The following is a 20,483-nucleotide window of genomic DNA, read 5'->3' on the forward strand; positions in this document are numbered from 1 at the left end:
CATTTTGTGCTTCGTTAATTAAAGTACTAGGTATAAGGGGGTGCGGGAGACGTATCCTAATCCCCTATGTTTCCTGAGGGTGGCTGAGGAGGCTGATATATGTTGATACATCTCTTCCAGCGGCTGCGCCATCTTGCCTTTTTTCGAATGCCACAATTTTGTCGTGCACGGCAGTCATTTTAGATGCCAGGCTGGTCCCAGGCTATCACCTAACCCTGCGGATGTAGTTTATGGCCCCAGCTGTAGAGAATTCAGACATGCCAATCCTCCTGATTCAGGCGTGTGACTACTGATTTCAGTGCTAGTCTCCCGCCTCCCGATTTCTGCAAGCAAAAACTCGGGGGCATATTACGAACAACTAGCGATAATTTTTGTCTCTAACTTGTTTAGAGACAAAAATTATCGCCGCACATCGGCGATTTTTATCGCAGATAAACCTTGCTATTATCGCAGAAAAGTCAGCGATATTCATGTATTATCGAGCAAATGCTCTTAGCCATGTTATCCACCTCCCATTGGATAACATGGCTAAGAACTGCTCAGGGCAGGTGTTAGATTTTGGAGATATTCGCGCTTAGCGCGAAAATCTCCAAAAGTTGGTAATAGAAGGTAGCGATGTTAGGGACTGTTTCCAGTCGCTAACATCTTGGCACGCCACTTTGCATGTCATTAGTGATAAGTATCACTGACATGCAAAGCGGGGCCCAAGATGGTCGCTATCTCCTTTTAGCTGTCACTAACTGGTGTTAGCGACAGCTTGGTAATAGGGAAATAATTTTATCTCCGCTTTCATGGTTTTTAAAGCCAAAAAAGCGGAGATAAACCCCCTTGATAATATGCCCCACGATTCCTTGGGGGTTTCAGCTGACAGGGCTTGGTATTGTGTTACATGGTAATTTTTCCATGAAACGTCAGAGGGTCGATGCAGGGTTTCTAGAAGAGGTGATAAACCATTTAAGCCTCATGAACAAGCGCATGGTCTTTTAAAGATTTGTGAAGTACTCGGGGCGGCGGTGTGTGTGTGCCCTCTTTCAGGAGCGGGCGGGGGGGCACTGCCAGCAACTTGCCAGGTCAGGTAGTGTTCAACACGTGCATCACCCTTTCTCTGCCTGCTATTGCGCTCCATGCTTCGGAAAGGTAAGAAAAAGAACGTGCATTTGAGTTTGAAATGTCCGATCCTGCAGCAGCACACTTCCAAAGCCCACACATGACAATAACCCGATTCAAGGCCCCATTCACCCGTTTTTAAAAAAATAGATAACACTCCAACAAAGTAAGGTTATAAAACTTTATTAACTACTAACTTTAACAAACGGAACAAAAACTAAAAACATTTAAACATTTCTTAACACAAAAAGCAACAATGGTTAGAAGCTGTCTTTTGTGCGAATAGTCCCAAGGCAGCACAACGTGCAGAGTTCTGGACGGCACCCAGGTGATGTCGCCTGGGTGCCGCACTGGTTTAGGGATCCTACAATGCTGCTCCGAAAATTGGCGTGGGGCGTCCCGGGTGGGGCGGGGGGAGGCCTCGTCAGTAGCGGTCTGTTGTGCGAATAGTCCCAAGGCAGCACAACGTGCAGAGTTCTGGACGGCACCCAGGTGATGTCGCCTGGGTGCCGCACTGGTTTAGGGATCCTACAATGCAGCACAGAAAAACAGCGTGGGGCGTCCCGGGTGGTGCAGGGGGAGGCCTCGTCAGTAGCGGTCTGTGTCCAGTGTCACATGGCTGACACAACATGTACAACAGGCACCCAGGTGATGTCCAGTAAACTGCCGCACTGGTTTTGGTATCCTACAATGCTGCTCCGAAAATTGGCGTGCGGCGGCTCGGGGGGGGGGCGTGGGGGAGCCGGCGTGAACGGGCCTCCCCAGGTGGCGGCCATCTAGCTGAGTTGCGCTCGCTCTTGCGGCCACAGCGTCTCGCTCACCATGTTGTTGAGTTGCTCCCACTCTTGCAGTGCAGCGATAGGCGGCTGCCACATGGCTCTTAAAATGGCGGACAGCTCCTCGGTTTTAGGCCTGGTCCACTGAAATGGCCCTGGGACACTTTGGAACTCGGACGCTTGCCTGCTAGGGCTTGGGCTCCATTCTCGAAAAGCGTCCGCTCAGCCGTGAAGATTGTACAAAAGTCTTTGGGGCCCCCGACTCCCGCAGGCTTCCGGTGGGGAGCGGCTGCCATGATTGCTCGCGGAATGACCACGACGGAGCCACGAGATGGTGGTGCTCTCATGCTGACGCCAGCTTCAGTCTGAATGATCCAGAAACAAGGTGGGGCTTTCATCGTTTGGGAAAAAAAAATGTTCTAAACCAATGAAAAGTGTTATTTTTAGGTCATATGACCAAGCCTTCCATCTTTAGGAAACCAAAAGTAAAATGAACCAATGAAAAGTTTTATAAACAAGTCACATGACCTGTTATGCGACATAGGGCTACAAAAAGCGTAGAAAATCCGTTGGCACGTGAGGCGGCGTCAGTAGCGGACCGATGTGCGAATAGGCCGAAGGCAGCACAACGCGCCGAGATTCGTATGGCACCGAGGTGGTGTCCAGCAAATTGCCGCACTGGTGTGGCCATCCTACAATGCTGCGCCGAAAGACGGCGTGTCCAGCTGAGTTTCTCCCGCTCTTGCGGTACAGTGACTCGAACGCGCCGAGATCCGGATGGCGCCGAGGTGGTGTCCAGCAAATTGCCGTACTGGTGTGGCCATCCTACAATGCTGCGCCGAAAGACGGCGTGTTCAGCTGAGTTCCGGTCACTCTTCCGGCACAGTGACTCGAACGCGCTGAGATCCGGATGGCACCGAGGTGGTGTCCAGCAAGTGGCTGCACTGGTGTGGCCATCCTACAATGCTGCGCCGAAAGTCGGCGTGGGGTGCCCCGTTGGCTTATGAGGTGATGTCAGTAGTGGACTGATGTGTGAATAGGTCGGAACCAGCACAAGGCGCCAAGATCCGAATGGCAAGTCCTGGATGTTGAGTGCCTCAGTTGAGATTTCTGAGCAGTGCTTGTAGAACTGTCTGAAGCTTATTTGCACCTGCTGCAGCTTCACTAGGTCCGGCGGAACTTTTTGCCTTTTCCTTTCTGCTTCTTTTCCTACAATGCGTTTCATCTGAAGACACGACCAGGTCCCTGAATGTGTGCAGGGGGACGCTATTGATTGAATGAACGCGCCGAGATCTGGATGGCACCGAGGTGGTGTCCAGCAAATTGCCGCACTGGTGTGGCCATCCTACAATGCTGCGCCGAAAGTCGCCGTGGGGTGCCCCGTTGGTTTATGAGGTGATGTCACTAGTGGACCGATGTGTGAATAGGTCGGAACCAGCACAAGGCGCCCTGCACTGTTGAGCCTTTTTCAATGCTTGTTTTTTGTTGTTTCCCCTCCATCAAAAACAAAACAAAAATACAAGGCGCCAAGATCCGAATGGCAAGTCCTGGATGTTGAGTGCTTCAGTTGAGAGTTCTGAGCAGTGCTTGTAAGACTGTCTGAAGCTTATTTGCACCTGCTGCAGCTTCACTAGGTCCGGCGGAACTTTTTTCCTTTTCCTTTCTGCTTCTTTTCCTACAATGCGTTTCATCTGAAGACACGACCAGGTCCCTGAATGTGTGCAGGGGGACGCTATTGATTGAATGAAAATGGCGGCTTGACACAAAGCTGACTCAAGCGTTACTGTTGGTGCTATACAGACAAAAATTGGTTTTCAGTTTGTACATTCTTCAGGTTTTTTTTTTCCATCCAAGTCTGATTGAGAGTTTGTAGAAAAATGGCTTCAGATTTTCCACATACTACTCTTCAACATTCTTCCTAAATGTAACAATGTGAAACTCACTAGGAGAACGGCTGTTTCTGTTTCCTTTCAAAATGCTGCCACCAATATTTTCTGAATGGAAGACACCATCTTGTAGCATAAAGGGCCGAAAGGGGTTCTGGTCTGGCCGATGGTTGGTGGAGACATTTTGACTATATCTTGGACCTGCCCGGCCTCGCCCAAAATGGCGCCGGTATAAATGGGACTCGTAACTCTTTGCCCGCAAATGTATATCTAGAAAATGTTATTGTAAGTGGCCCTGTCGTATTTTAATTACAAAATGTACGTCCACCGATTCCGCAACTGTTAGACACCTTTGTTCTTGTCACCTAATGGCCCGCTCGTTACGTTCTTCTACAGTGTAAATGTCTCCTCATCATATACGATTTCAGTTTGCTCCGTGGCCGGCCCACGTGGTTATAGGCCCGTATTTGTATACTGACATTTTCACAATAAAGGTTTTTAAAACAAAACACGGTAGTAGTATTTTCATTTGTAAAGTTTTTACTTTTAGTGACTGTTTTCGAATCAGTAAAAGGCAAGTGAAATAAAGCAGTCCAATTACATGACGGATAAAAGGTATAATATGTAGGAACGCAGTAAAGATAAATGGTCAAGGGCAGTTGTGTTTTTCATGTCTGCAACATAAAGTGATCGATAAGAATCTGATAATCAGGCGTATCGGCGACTAAGACAGCAGGCTGAATCTCTTTTACTCAACGGCTCCGTCATGGAAGGAAGAAACGCCCTTTTTCTCGAAAAAGGAATATATTTTACTTGCAAGACAGTTGTAAATTTTCCGGGAAAGTACATTAGCCTGGAATATTATAACATATGTTTGAAAAAAAAATATTGTTCGAAAATAATAAAAAGCGTAATTTTTAGGTCATATGACCAAGCTTTTCATCATTAAATTAACAAAAGTAAAATGAACCAATGAAAAGTTTTATTAACAAGTCACATGACCTGTTATGCTTACGTTACGCGCTGCGCGCCGCGCCTCGGATCACTTCCGGGTGCGCTAACGCGGCGTGTCATAAAACGCATTACGCGACAACGTAGGTCAAGAATATAGTCTAAATGTCTCCACCAACCAGCGTTCAGAACACAACCCCTTTCAGCAGTCCAAAAAGTTCTGTTAAATGACAACAGAGGGGACAGGCAACAAGAACCATCAGTCAAAGAGGGGAGGGCAAGTTCTTCTCTTCCGGGTCATGTTGGGGCGCTACCGGAACTGATCGAATTGGTAGTCTACAGTGTTTCTGGATGTTTCAGACTAAAGCTGGCATCAGCATGAGACCACTACCATCTCGTAGCTCCGTCGTGGCCATTCCACGAGCAATCATGGCAGCCGCTCCCCACCAGAAGCCTGCGGGAGTCGGAGGCTCCCAAGACTTTTGTAGAATCTTCACGGCTGAGGGGACGCTTTTCGAGAATGGGACCCAAGCCCTAGCAGACAAGCGTCCGAGTTCCAAGGTGTCCCAGGGCCATTTTAGTGGACCAGGCCCAAAACCGAAGAGCCGGCCGCCATTTTGAGAGTCCTGTGGCAGCCGCCTATCGCTGCACCGCAAGAGCGGGCGCATCTCAACTACATAGTGAGCGAGACGCTGTAGTCGCAAGAGCGGGCGGAAAACAGCTGAATGGCGGAAGAGGCACAGTGTAGCAAAAGCGGGCGGAATGGCAACTAAAACGATAAAGGGGCGCCCCACTACAGCTTGTCTTCAGGTCAAACGGATTGTGGGACAAGGTCCAGAATTGAAGAGTCATCAAAAGGCAAAAAGTTCCGCCGGACCCCGGGAGCCGGCCGCCTATGTCGGGGGCGATCTCAGGCTACACCAGTGCTATAAGACTTGGGGAGGGTGTCGGAGCCAAGCGTCTTCTCCGAGTCCATGGCCATCACACCGCCCCTCAGGGGCCTCCGTCAAGCTGTTTAGGAAGGTAACATATCACATTGTTTTCTAATGCAGTCAGGTCCACAAACGACACTCACTTACTTTGAGAATAGTGAAGCTGCAGTAGGTGGAAATAAGCTTCAGACAGTGTTACAAGCGCTGCTCAGAACTCTTAACTATGGCACCCAACATCCAGAACTTATGCTATTTGAGAATGGTAGTGACATCGAAGCATCTCAGGGACCAAAACCATTAACGTACTTTCACGTATGAAAATCTTACTTGGGGAGGGGGCAGGAGCGAAGCGCCCCCTCCCAGTCAGCGCCACCACACCGTATGTTGAAAATCTGAAGCCATCGTTCTACAAAGTCAACCAAACTTGGATTGAAAAATCTAGAAAAATGTACAAACTGAAAACCAGTTTTGGTCTGCATAGCATCAGTAACAACGCTTGAGTCAGCTTTGTGTCAAGCCGCCATTTTGATTCAACAAAGCACAGGCATTGAAAAAGGCTGAAATTCAGAACTCTAAACTATGGCACCCAACATCCAGGAGCTTGCTATCCGGATCTTGGAGCCTTGTGCTGTTTTCGATCTATTCACACATCGGTCCACTACTGACATCATCTTATAAACCAACGTTATGTAAATAGTTTTTTAATAAAATGTTTTACCCTGTTTCTTTGCTGGTGTGTTGTCTATATTTTTAATATTTGCATAGGGTTTGTCGTTATTATGTGCGGGATGGGTGATGGAGCCGAGCTGTCTTGCAGCCCTCATGGTGTGGAGCTCAGTTCATCTCACTATTTTCGTATTTCTCAAGAAGGGTTGTTCCTAATATTTCTATTTTAGCGAGGTCAAAAAGAGATCCAATTAGTGGCCTACTGATTTTGCTCGATTACTTTTATTTTTTTACACGATTTTTCACTATCTGCAAAGACTAAACAGAGTATTGCGACTTTGTGCTTGTTTGTAAATAGAGAATGATCCAAAGAGAACCAATTCTAAAACAGTAAATGCTTGGACAACAATCAATCAAATGGAGAGACAAGGAGGCACGACGGATTACAACGGGGGTAAAGGCCTGCGTTAACTACCCTTCAGTATCTGCAAAGAGAGAGTACTACTAAGGCAAAAGAGGGGAGGGGGGGGGGTGCAGCGTTCAAAGCACATCAGCGTGCATAAATACGAAAATGTTTTTATCTATCACGTACTTGACATTTTAAAGCTTTTCATATTTGCTATTAAAAAACCAATGAAATTCACAGAAAAAACCATAGGTTATAGTGGATATATAGTTAGGAATTTGCATTTACAAAACCTTGAAAATTCAATGAAAAAACCATAGGTTATAGGCCATATATAGTTAGAAATTTGCATTTACAAAACCTTATTTTACTCGCATAAAACCATTGAAATTCCATATATAGTTAGAAGCGCTAACTATATATCGCGCACCCGCAATCCACTGCTGATGATGTCACATATTACATCATTCATGACATGGTCAGTGACATCACTGATGACATCACTGATGACATCTCAAATGGCATCACTGATGACAACTCAAATGACATCACTGATGACATCTCAAATGATATCACTGATGACATCACTGATGACAACTCAAATGACATCACTGATGACATCTCATTTGTCATCACTGATCACATCACTCATGTGATAATACAATGAACCTCTTCAGACTCTAATATAACCTTACATACACTCAGTATAAACAGACACTCACAGACTGTCACTCATCCATGGAGTTACTCACAAACCTAGTCAGTCATGCAAAGAATCAATCACACCTCCATTTCCTCAACTATAAAGTTATACACATCTTACTTATTCAAACATATAATAACACATATTTATTCTCTTATATAATCCCTGATACAAGCTCACAGTGATCGATACAGCCACTCACACATTCACTGGCTCTTATGTTCAGTTATTTATATATCTCAACTCTCACATGTATTGTGTTTTACATACGTACTTACTTGCACATGTAGCAATGAGAAATCCATTCACTCACCAACACACCCATGCACAGTCAACCGCCCATATAGCTGTTTCCACATGCACTCTTGAACTCATACTCCTAGTGAATCAACTGCTTACACATCTATGCACAGAGTCACGCACCTCCCAGCCACCCACACACACACTCAGCCTCCCATTCAAATACTTGGGCAACCAATCAATAACCCATATGGCCACTCTTATAGCTACTGATCAACACATGCAGCAGCTTACACAACAACAAACATACTGATGCACGAATTAAGACAGTTTAGTCACTAACCCATGTACTCAGTGAGACACATTTAATCACTCACTCATACAGTCAGTCATGCACCTACTAAATTCTTCATCCAGACACTTATACATCCACTCATTCTTCAATATGTGAAACATATTTAAACTTTACAGACACATACAATCACTGGATGTTGTGATCAGTGATGTCATCAGTGATGTCATTTGAGATGTCATCAGTGATGTCATCAGTGATGTCACTGACCATGTCATGAATGATGTAATATGTGACATCATCAGCAGTGGATTGCGGGTGCGCGATATATAGTTAGCGCTTCTAACTATATATGGAATTTCAATGGTTTTATGCGAGTAAAATAAGGTTTTGTAAATGCTAATTTCTAACTATATATGGCCTATAACCTATGGTTTTTTCATTGAATATAGATATATATATATATATATATATATATATATATATATATATATATATATATATATATATATATATATATATATATATATATATATTACACTCAAACGTTTCCTCCTCCAGAAAGAACGTAGACGACACACCAAGAGTCTGCTGTGCTGTGGAAATTTATTAGCAGGCAAAAACAAACAACGCGTTTCACCTCACGGCTTGCTCACGTTTGTTGTGGATTCCAAAACATAGTCCTTTTACATTGTTATTACAGTAATCATAGAAGTAGGACTATCATATCAACACCCAAAAGTGCAAAGTCTGGTTTTGTCTAAATAATAATCGGTTTGGACAATGAGACACCAATCTAATGAAATGTAATTGACATTTTTTTCCATTTTTTTCCATTTCCAACATGTCTCCTGCACTTTGCACTTTTGGGTGTTGATATGATAGTCCTACTTCTATGATTACTGTAATAACAATGTAAAAGGACTATGTTTTGGAATCCACAACAAACGTGAGCAAGCCGTGAGGTGAAACGCGTTGTTTGTTTTTGCCTGCTAATAAATTTCCACAGCACAGCAGACTCTTGGTGTGTCGTCTACGTTCTTTCTGGAGGAGGAAACGTTTGAGTGTAATATATATATATATATATATATATATATATATATATATATATATATATATATAGATAGATATATATATATATATATATATATATATATATATATATATATATATATATATATATATATATATATCCATCCATCCTACTGGCGGTTGCCAGTAGGTAGTTATAGTTAGGACCTATTTTCCATAGGAAATCCGCAACATTCTATTTGGAATAATTTTGGCGCCGGTCGTCGAATCCTAGCAATATTTCAGAACTTATGGCCAGCTCCGGTCTTCTCCTATCCTGAAAGTCTTGTGGTGATTCGTCAAGCGGGGACGGAGAAAAAAGGGGGTCCCAAAATGTGTTTTCCCCATGCAATTTGCCATAGGAACATTTAATCGCAGGTTCAGCCCTAACTGCTGAATGGAATTACACCAAATTTGGCAAAGAGGTAGTCCTTGGTTTGGAGTCTTGCCTTTTGGTTAAAGGGTGTAAATCTGTTCAGTCGTTTTTTAGATAATAAAGGAAAAATATACATATATATCTGGGCGGAGCCTAACTAGACATCTCATCGTGAGATCTGATTGACTGTCAGCACTTCATCCAAGAAGTGTTGGCAGCCATCTTGGTGCCAATATACATGATAGCACTTCATTAAAAAGCCTTGCAGTTAATAGAAGGTTTTAAGTCTTTAGTTACATTATAAATCATTCGTTGATGGTACCATACTCATTTTAGGAATTGTGGTGTGTTCTAAGGTGATTTTACCATGTGAAAAAGCCTTCTGCTGGGATATCATGAATCATCTTTTTTTATCCTCATCTCACCAAAGACGTTAGCAGATTTAACAAGCTGATTTTTCAGTTCTTACTGGACGCGCTTCAGTTAACTGCGTCTGTCTAGGCCAACCAAGCCTTCCTCACGTTTTTGAGGACTAGTGTGATCATAGGACTCAGCATATGAGCTTGTTTTTAACCATTTATTAGTCGCAGGCGGCGGCCCCATCTTAACAGTGGGAGCCAAGTATTTGATGAGTTTCCCTCTCTGCCATCTTGATCTAAACGGGCCATATTGAGGGCGGCTTTAAGCCAATCTTCCCTCACTGGAGGAATTACAGCCTTTTACCTTATTCAAATCTCCCTCCTTGCCAATAGGATCAGGTATAATAACAAGCCCATTTGGATCTGTGAGAGGACACCACTGGTTGAATCATTCCTACCAAATATCACCAAATGAAGATCTATCTCTATAATGCTTTCAAATTTAGATGTTAAGGCATCTCCCACATTTTTCCCAAAATAAGTCAACTCCGGGCATTCTAAAAAATATGAATATTATCGGCATTGAGGAGTTTGCATCTAGGACAGCTTGGCGTCAAGGCTGGGACAAATTTGGCGATCCTGGCCGGGGTATAATAAAGCCTTATAATCACGAAAAAGTGTTTTTTCTTCAGACTAGCGAGCTTTATATATTTATAAAGTAACTTGAGTGATGGGTCAAATAATTCCTCCATGCCATTTGCTAGTGGTGTTTGATTCCAAGCTGAGGTTTGGGAGGGAGTCTCCTTTTCCTCTGCTTCTAAGATTCTTGTATACCAGAGGGATATTTCCTTCTTTTTAGGCTGAGTGTCTTGTAACTTCGATTCCAGGTCCCAGTTCCCAGTAATTTCTGCAGCTTCTGACTCATACCATGATCTTAATTGGAGAAACTTGAACCTGGAAAATCCGGGGCCTATCTTAGCTTGTAAAACCTCTAATGGAAGAATCCTATCTGAATCCACCAAGTCTGACCACCTCATAAGACCAGCCCTTTTAATCGGAATAGCCAAACCATCACTCATAAAAGAGGGGGTCCCTGGGAAATCCCAAATTGGGGCAAAGTTAGAAAAATAGACTATTCCCCAGATACGCCTAATTTTATACCAAGTAGTCAAAGCTGTCTTGAGAACCTTAAGGCGAACCCATTTGAAGAACTTTGGGGCTCCGAATTTGTATAGGAACCCTTCTTGCCCATTACCTCCCTCAGCTAACGCCATTTCGCCGAGCACTCTACCCCACTTAGTTTCCTCCGGAGTGGACAGCAGCATCCTAATGCCCTTAAATTGTTTGCAGACTTGAATACGAGTGAATTTTAAAACTTGGACATATTTTAACCGATACACTTTTAAATCGGAACTTTCCTAATTGCCAGACCCAACGAGATTTCTTCGTCCTAGGGGTCCTTGACACTACTCTCTCTCCCCCGGCGCAGCCGAGCACAGCGCTCTCGCCGGCTGGGAGAACGCGAAACCGCCATCTTGGGGGGAGGCAAGGTAGCGCTCCAGCTCCTGGACGCCTCCCACCCTCCTCCGGAAATGGATAAAAGTAAGGGGACATCCCGCCCGCGCAGTGGGTACGCCGATGGCAAGCCCGTCTGCGCCCGTCCCCCTGCCTCTCGGCCCCCAATAATCACCTGGACCAGCAGTCAGCTTAATCTATTAAGACAAGGCGTCTGTACCCCCGTTGCCTGTTGCAACCCCCTAGGCCTTGAGAAATCTACTTACACTTGTTCTCTGTGCAAACTTGCCATTTCCGTCATACGAAATCGAGACCCTCCCATTCAGAAAGTCATTAAACCCCAGTCCCCCTCTAAATTAAAGGCCGCCATAATTAATTGTCGATCTTTGCCTGCGCATGCCTCTGATATTTGGCTATCGTTGGATACTCAAAAGTGGGATATATTATTCCTTACAGAAACTTGGCTTAAAGACTCTTCCAAACTGGACATACACTTGGCCACTCCCCCTGGCTATCGATTGCTGGGTATCAATCGAGTCAATTCTAAATCTGGAGGGGGCCTTGCTGTTATCTTGAAATCTCATCTCAACCTGAGTATAAAAAAAATTCCTAACCTTGGGCTTATTGAAGCCATGCATTTCACAATTATGGATTCTGCCATCATTATCTTTGCCGGCATCCTGGTCTACAACCCCTCAACAGCCACTACTTCATCTCTTAACACTCTACTGTACTCTATTGCCGATCTCTCTCTCAAACACTCTTATTTTACGGTGCTGGGAGATTTCAATCTACATGTCGATAACCCCTCCTGTGCACAAGCATCCTTTCTTCTCGAAACCTTACAAGGGTTAACTCTGTCCCAATTAATTAAGGGCCCTACCCACAAAGCGGGACATACCCTTGATCTTATTTTCACGAATCACCCCGGCATAACCTCCCTTCCTTCTCTACCTCTCACATGGTCAGACCACTTTCTTCTCCCTTTTGAAATCACTATCCCTTCCCTGCCCCTTCCCTCCTCTATCAACAGAGATAATGGTCGCAAATGGTCCAAAGTTACCTGTGATACCATTGACCCTTGTTTCCTCTATCAGTTTAATTCAACGGAAGATCTTAATGAGGAAGTTGTGAGATATAACTCTGCCCTTACCTCTGCACTAGATACCATTTCTCCACTAGCTCCTATTACTTCCTCTAGATCTCGCCCGCCTGCTCCTTGGTTTTCCCCCATGTTGCGAGAGGAAAAGAGTAGGTGCAAACAGCTGGAACGTGAATGGCGCCAGTCTTATGACCCGACTACCAAATTAGCCTATAAGATGGCCTTGAATAAATTTCAAAAACTTAAACGCTCCACGATGAGAGCTTACTTCTCACAACTTATTAAACTGGCAGAGAATTCTTCAAAAACTCTCTTCACAATTGTGAAGGATTTTGTGAACCCACCTGCCTTGAAGTCCCAGAGCTCCCCCACGCAAGCCCTTTGTAATGGACTTTCTGATTTCTTTCAGGATTTTTTTTTTAAACTATCTTCCTCCTTTGATTCCGCACCTTCTAGTCCCTGGTTAGAAGAGTCACACCCCCAGCAATGCTCATTTAATTTTTTTGATGAGCTCACGCCAGATACAGCCATGAAACAACTAAACCAGGTTAAGTCAGGATCACCATTTGACCCTGTCCCTGCCAAAGTGATGGGTAATCTCGTCCCGGTTTTAATCAACCCTCTCCTCTCCATTTGGAACTCTTCCTTGGCCCTTGGTCAGTTCCCTTCAGTTTGGAAACAAGCTAGGCTGCTCCCCATTTTAAAGAAACCAGATGCGGATCCCTCCCAACTCAGTAATTATCGCCCTATATCTCTTCTGCCTAAACCTGCCAAGATCCTAGAGAAAGTGGTTCAGAAACAATTAGCCCTGTACCTAGAATCTAACCAGCTGCTGCACGATTCCCAGTCCGGATTTAGAACCGGATACAGCACTGAGACTGCGCTGCTGGAGGTATCTGAGACAATCCGGGAATCAGTGGACAGGGGCGAGGAGGCCATGCTGGTCCTCCTCGACCTGTCCGCTGCATTCGATACTGTGTCACACGACATACTTGTGACTCACCTACAGCAGTTGGGGATTGGTGGCACGGCCCTGGCATGGATTAAATCTTTCCTCTCAGGGAGATCCCAAAGGGTACTTCTTCCTCCCTTTGAATCAGAGGATAAACCCCTTCTGTGCGGTGTGCCTCAGGGCTCGGCCTTGAGCCCTCTTTTGTTTAACGTGTACCTAGGCCCGCTTGCCAGGGTAGTTGAGTCTTGGGGGGTCAGGGTGGTCTCTTACGGTGATGATACTCAGCTTGTCTTTTCCTTTAGAGACCACTCTGACTCCCATTTTTCCAACTTTCGCAACTGCCTTGGCAACATCTGCGCATGGATGGCTTCTAATCATTTGGCCCTGAATACGGACAAAACGGTGGTGCTTTTTTTTAGCCAGAAATCAGCTCCCCCCGCCACCTTGTGGTGGCCTACTGTCTTGAACCCACCTCCTAGTCCTGTACAGTCGGCCCGCAATCTCGGCTTCCTTTTCGACAACGCTATGTCCTGCAAAGCTCAGGTCAACAGAGTTACCGCAGCCTGCTTTGGAAAGCTGCGCATGATTAGGAAGATCTTTCCCTATCTCCCCCAGACGTCCCGCAAAACGATTGTCCATGCTCTCATTACGGCACATTTGGACTATGCCAACAGCTTGTACGCCGGTGCCCCCCTCTATCTCATTGACCGATTGCAAATTGTTCAGAATGCGGCAGCTAGACTTATTGGAAACATCCCTACCCGCAACTCGGTCACAGCATACCGGAACGACCTACACTGGCTCCCCATCGCCCGTCGCATTCAATTCAAAATCTTGATCCTTGCCTTTCGGGCTATTCATGGAATTGGCCCGGCTTACCTGAGTAAAAGACTCAAATTATCTGTATCACCAAGACATCTGAGATCTAACAGCCTCCATCTATTGGTGGCTCCCAGATTTAGGCTCGCCAGGTGTGGCGGCAGAACGTTCGGAGTGACTGCGGCCAAGTACTGGAACAGCCTTCCTCTGGACCTTAGGTTCATTGAGTCAGAGCAAGTCTTCCGACGTAAACTAAAAACCTGGCTGTTCACCAAACTCTGATTAAGTGAGCCTGTGGCCCTCTGTAGCTTCAGGTTAGGATGGACTTGAACCTGGTAGCCCCCCTCCCGTGATTAACTTGTACTCTCAGCGCCGGGACACCCCCGTCGGGGGTAGCTGCGCACTTTATAAGCTTCTTAAATAAATAATAAATAATAATAAATAATAAATTGGAAAGCCAACCAATACCGATTAACATCCTGAAGGCCAAACCCACCTTTTAAAAGCTTTCATCGTAATTTTTTCCAAGACATCCTGGCACTTTTTTGACCCCATATAAAACTACCAATTTTTCCTTGGATCTTACTTATATGTTTTATGGGGAAAGTTAATGGAATTGCATGAAAAATGTGTGTCAGTTTTGGTAAAACAGATATTTTCACAAGATTTACCCTCCCATATATGGTCAAAGGGAGGTTTTTCCATTTAGCGAAAAGGTAATCAATCTCCTCTTCAATTTTCCCCAGATTTATCAAGGGGATTTTGGACAGGTCCTTGACTATTTTAATGCGTAAATACCTGAATTCCTTGCTAGTGGGACTGCCACTATAAAGGGTATTCCAGCACATTACTTCGGTTTTTGCAGAATTAGCAAGGAACCCTGAGATCGAGCCAAACTCATTAACCCCTTCGCTCCGGGGTGTATTCACCTGCTGTGCGGGGGGAGGGGGGTCACGCGCAGCGCCGCCATGCTTGTGACGAGCTCATCTCATCACGGTGCACGGTGGCGCTGTGCTCATGACGAGCGGAGCTCGTCACGTCCACACCCGTTTTGTAACATTCAGCACAGCGGGTAAATTATCCCCGCGTGCGAACGTTCCAACGGTCGTGACGAGCTCAGCTCATCATGAGCACAGCTCAACCGTGCCTCAGATGAGCTGAGCTCGTCATGAGCACGGAAAGTATTAAGCCTGTTTTCCAATGGTGGGATAGCAAGCTCTTGGTCATTAGTATAGACATTCACATCATCCGCATGCAATGCTAATTTGCACTCAAAGTTTAAAGATTTAAACCAAGTGATTGTGTTATCTAGTCTAATAGTTTGAGCTAAAGGTTCAATGTAGATATTGAACAAGAGAGGGGACAGAGGACATCCCTGCCTTGTCCATCTCTGTATATGAAAACCTGAAGTCAGGGAACCATTCATGAGGATTTTTGCTGATGCACCCATGTAAAAATGCTTTAGGGTTTGGACAAAAATAGGGCCCATGCCCATAACCTTGAAAACCCCCCAAAGGTACTTCCAACATACCTGGTCGAAGGCCTTGGCAGCATCTAAAGCCCCTACTGCCAAGGGATTTACCCTTGTCTCCGCCAGGTCGATATTCCCGATTAATAATTGGGTTTGTTCCTGAATTTCTCTCCCCACCATAAAACATTTCTGATCAGGATTGATCAGGTTGGGTGCCAACTTTGTCAATCTCCCTGCTAGAATGCCCATAAAGATCTTATAATCGGCGTTCAGCAGAGAGATTGGACGGTAAGAATTAGCCATCAAGGGGTCCTTGTCTGGCATTAGTATTAAAACTAAAGTGGCCTCCCTCCAAGATCTAGGCATCACCCCATTAGAACAATAAAATGAGTTAAATTGTAAGGAACACCGGTAGAAGGTCATCCAATAATAATATATATTTCATTGGGGAGGGCACCAGGCCAGCAGCTTTTTTATTTTTCAATCTCTTTATTTGAGTCCTAATGTCCTCCGTGGTTATGGGTGCATCCAACGCATCTCTGTAAGTTACAGTGAGAGCAGGAAGGGATTTATCCCTTAACCAGGAGAGTATATGGTCCTGGGAAGAGTTTAAATCTTCCCATAACAAATCTGGAAAAATAGATAAAAGCCATTTTTGCATCTCTTCCGGCTTGCTAGATTTATTCTCATTGCCATCTATGATAAGTTAATTGATACTGTTTTTTGCTCGATCTAACTTGGCCTTCCTAAGGCAGTAACGCTCCTGCCTTTTCCCCATACTCGATACACTCCATATTTCTAGTTTGTCATTGGGCCTTACACTTTGAATCTAAAAAGGACCTAATGTCCTGCCTAGCCTCTTCCAGGTTCCTTTCCATCTGCTTTAAATTCCCTATATCAACAGTGTTGGCCCTACTCCTTTCAAGTTCTAAAGCAGTTCTTATTCTCAAGGGCCTGTAATTCCAGAGTCTTTAACCGGTTCTTGGAACTTATTATGGTATGTAAAGTACCTCTCAAACTAGCCTTATAGGCATCCCATACATAATCTATTGAGGTAGATCCTAAATTTTTGGTAAATAATTCAAGTGAGGACCTACTGATGGCCTGGACGATTTCTGAGTCTAGTAAGATTACTCTGTTCAGAGTCCATCTTGATTGGGGGAGATTACCACCGAAAGCATATGAAAATAAAAGTGGAGCATGATCGGATAGGTGACTCGACAAGATCGAAATGTTAATAACATTACCAAGAGCTTCTCTGTATACCAACACATAGTCTAGCCTTGAGTAATGGTGATACTTTTTACAGTGAAAGGTGAAACCTTGAGCATCTCCCCTCTTAGACTTCCAAAGATCTACTAAATTTATATTGGATATTAGGTTTTTCATAACCCTGCGTGAATTTGGGGTCCCTATTACATGACTCTGGTTGGATCTATCTTTAAGAGGGTCAAGCCTAATGTTAAAGTCACCTCCTATTACCAAGGGTGGGGTTTACCATAATCAGACTATCTTGTAGTTTAACTAAGGATGCCGGATCGTCCATATTTGGACCAAAGAAAGATAAGCAAGACATTTCCATTCCCTCAAAATCTAAAAGGGCTATGATCCATCTGCCTGATTGATCTGTTTGAACTGTCTTAATCCTACAGGGGACCCCCTTCTTTACTACAATTGCCAACGCACAACTGCAAATTGATTGCTGTGAAGAACAGAAACACTGAATCCAAAGAATTTTAGAGTGTATGGTCTGTAACTCAGTTGGATTCAGATGGGTCTCCTGTAGCAGACACACCTCAATCCATTTAGATTCCAAGAAATAAAATGGATCTTGCGACCCCCTTTTATTTTATCTATCATAGGCTAAAACGGCTTTTGCTGAACTCTGATAATGCTCGTTCTTGGACTGGCGAGATGAGGCATATTTTTTATAGATTTTTCCCGTACTTTGCTCCCCACCCAGTGAACCCCCTCCAACCTCCCTCCCCCTCTGTGCCCCCCATGATCCCCATACCCCTCTTCCCCCTGAGGAAAACTCCCTTCCAATAGGCTACGCCTATTCAGACACTGCTCCCTCGGGCTATATTTCATTACTTAAGACCCTATATATATCAGGGCTGCTGAAAACCATGCTCTCAGAAAAAAAGACCTTCCATATTCTTCCCTACCTCCCTCCCTGTTTTTCATGCTGAATTTTTGCAACAACGGTGTCAACTTCATCTGTTGAGCGGTTCATAAGCATATGATTGTTCCACATCACACGCAATGTGGCTGGAAACCTCAACTGCGCTTTGGCCCGAGACTATTTAACTCCTCCAATCTTTTCCCCAACTTCCACTGTCTTGTAGCCGTTATGTGCGAGATATCGAACCTGATGGAAAAAGAAAAGGCAGTTTGATCCGAGAGGGAAGCAGAGGCAGATATTACCCCCTCTTTACAGAGTAGGAAAGAAATTCATCAGTATTTTGCGGGGTTTCTGTCTTCCCAGGTTTCTTTTAAAGGGGTCCCTATGAGCTCTTTGGATTTCATTGTTAAGATAAATATTTGGATGGCTCTTAAGGACTGTACCCTTCAATAAAGTAATCAGGAACCCCTTCAAAGTCTTCCGGCACATTCAGGAACTTCAGGTTATTTTTCCTTGAATGATTCTCTAATCGTTCAAGGTTGTCCTTTAATTCTTTGTTCTGGAAGGAAAGTTCTCCAAATAAAAAGGTGTGGCCTCTACTGATTCTTTCAATTTTGGAATCTCTTCTTCAATTGCCTCAGTCCTTGCCGTGACTTCCTCTGACTTTTTAGCCAGTACCTCACAGGATAACCGGATTACGGCCTGGTTTGCCTCTGAAACAGAGAACCTGACCTCACCAGGTAGGTCGCTCCACCCCTCTGCAGCTCCACCATCCCAAAAGGGGGCCCCTGTGCTTGGTTCCGCTCGGTTCCGCTGTGCCCAGTGCTCTGCTCCTGTGGGCCCATCTTCCTCTTGGGTGCCCATCTTCCTTTTTTTCCCCTTCTGTCCCTCACGCCCCTGCCTGCCCGCAGTTCCCTCCGCTGCGGCCCCTGCGGCCCGCCCCCCCGGTGCCCATTCGTCTCACCTCTGCCACCCATCACCCGCCTCCCAGCTGCTCCTCCCTCCCACCTCCCCATATAACGGCGGCCACTGCGCGGTGAGAAGTGCAACCCTTGACCTCGCCAGGTAGGTCGCTCCCTGCTAGTGCAGCTACACCAGCGCCTGTGTGCCCCTGTGCTCGGTTCTGCTGTGCCCAGTGCTCTGCTCCTGTGGGCCCATTTTCCTCTTGGGTGCCCATCTTCCTTTTTCGTTCCCTTCTGTTCCTCGCGCCCCCGCTCCCTCCCTGCAAGCAGTTCCCGCCGCTGCTGCCCCGCCCCGTGCCCATTCGTCTCACCCCTGCCCCCGCCTCCTGCCTCCCAGCTGCTCCTCCCACCCACCTCCCCGTATAATGGCGGCCGCTGTCCCGTGAGAAGTGCGACCCTTGACCTCGCCAAGTAGGTGGCTCCCCCCGCTGCAGCTCCACCAGGGCCTGTGTGCCCCTGTGCTCGGTTCCGCTCCATTCCGCTGTGCCCAGTGCACTGCTCCTGTGGCCCCATTTCCTTTTTCTTCCCCATCTATCCCTCGCGCCCCTGCTCCCTCCCCGCCCGCAGTTCGTGCCGCTGCTGCCCCTGCAGACCTGCCCCACACCCATTGTCTCACCCCTGCCACCCGCCTCCCACCTAGCAGCTGCTCCACCCTCCCGCCTCCCCATATAATGGCAGCGGCTGCAATACTGTGCCCCTAGCACGCCGAAGGCACGCCTAAGGCAAGCTCATCTGCGCCCATACGCGCCCAGCGCCAGAACCCTTGGCCCCCACACCAACCACGAAGACCGCCTACGATATGACGCCAGCACCATCATCGCTCTCAACCCAGGACGGATCCCCATTTGCTGCAGGGCCACCCTGAAGCGCATCTATGGTCCCTTCACCCACCACGACAGAACACAAAAAGCTCAGATGCATCCTGATCAACACCCGCTCTGCACCCAAACACGCCGTCAAGCTCTGGGACCTACTCAACACCGCATCACCAGACGTCGCCTTCCTAACCGAGACCTGGATGAACGAAGCCTACTCTCCAGATATCGCCATAGCCATCCCCGACGGATACAAGATCGCCCGCAGAAACCGCACCGTTAGAGTTGGATGTGGCATCGCCATCGTCCACAAGAAGACCATCAGGGTCTCAACAAACACCGACAACACTCTCAGCACCGCTGAGCACATGTACTTCCAGATCCACACAGACCCCAAGACCCCCCTAAGAGGCACCCTCATCTACAGACCACCCAGACCCCGACCACAATTCTGCGACGCCATCACCGACTTCATCAGCACGAACACACTGACCTCCACCGACTACATCCTCCTCGGAGACCTGATCTTCCACCTGGAGAACAACAGCGACAGCAACTTCTCCACCCTGATAGACAACCTCGCCAACCTTGGACTGGACCAGCTCGTCACGACACCGACCCACATCGCTGGACACATGCTAGAAGCCATCTTCTCCTCAAGCCCCCACGTCTCCTTCAGCCATGTCTCCAAACCCAGCTGGACCGACCACCACTGCATCCACTTCATCTTCTGGAAACCCGTCGCACATCACTATACCGTACAGATCCCCCGTTGCCGCTGGGGAAAAATCACCGAAGCACAACTACAGACAAACCTCGCACTTAGTCCTCCGACCAACCCCGACGACGGTGCACGCACCCTCAGACGATGGATGGACAACTGCACCAACACCCTAGCCCTGCTGAAAAAACAAACCCTCAAGGACACCAGCAAGAGAGCCGACTGGTTCACCCCAG

Source organism: Lissotriton vulgaris, chromosome 2_1 (assembly GCF_964263255.1).
Source record: "Lissotriton vulgaris chromosome 2_1, aLisVul1.2, whole genome shotgun sequence".
NCBI lineage: Eukaryota > Metazoa > Chordata > Amphibia > Caudata > Salamandridae > Lissotriton > Lissotriton vulgaris.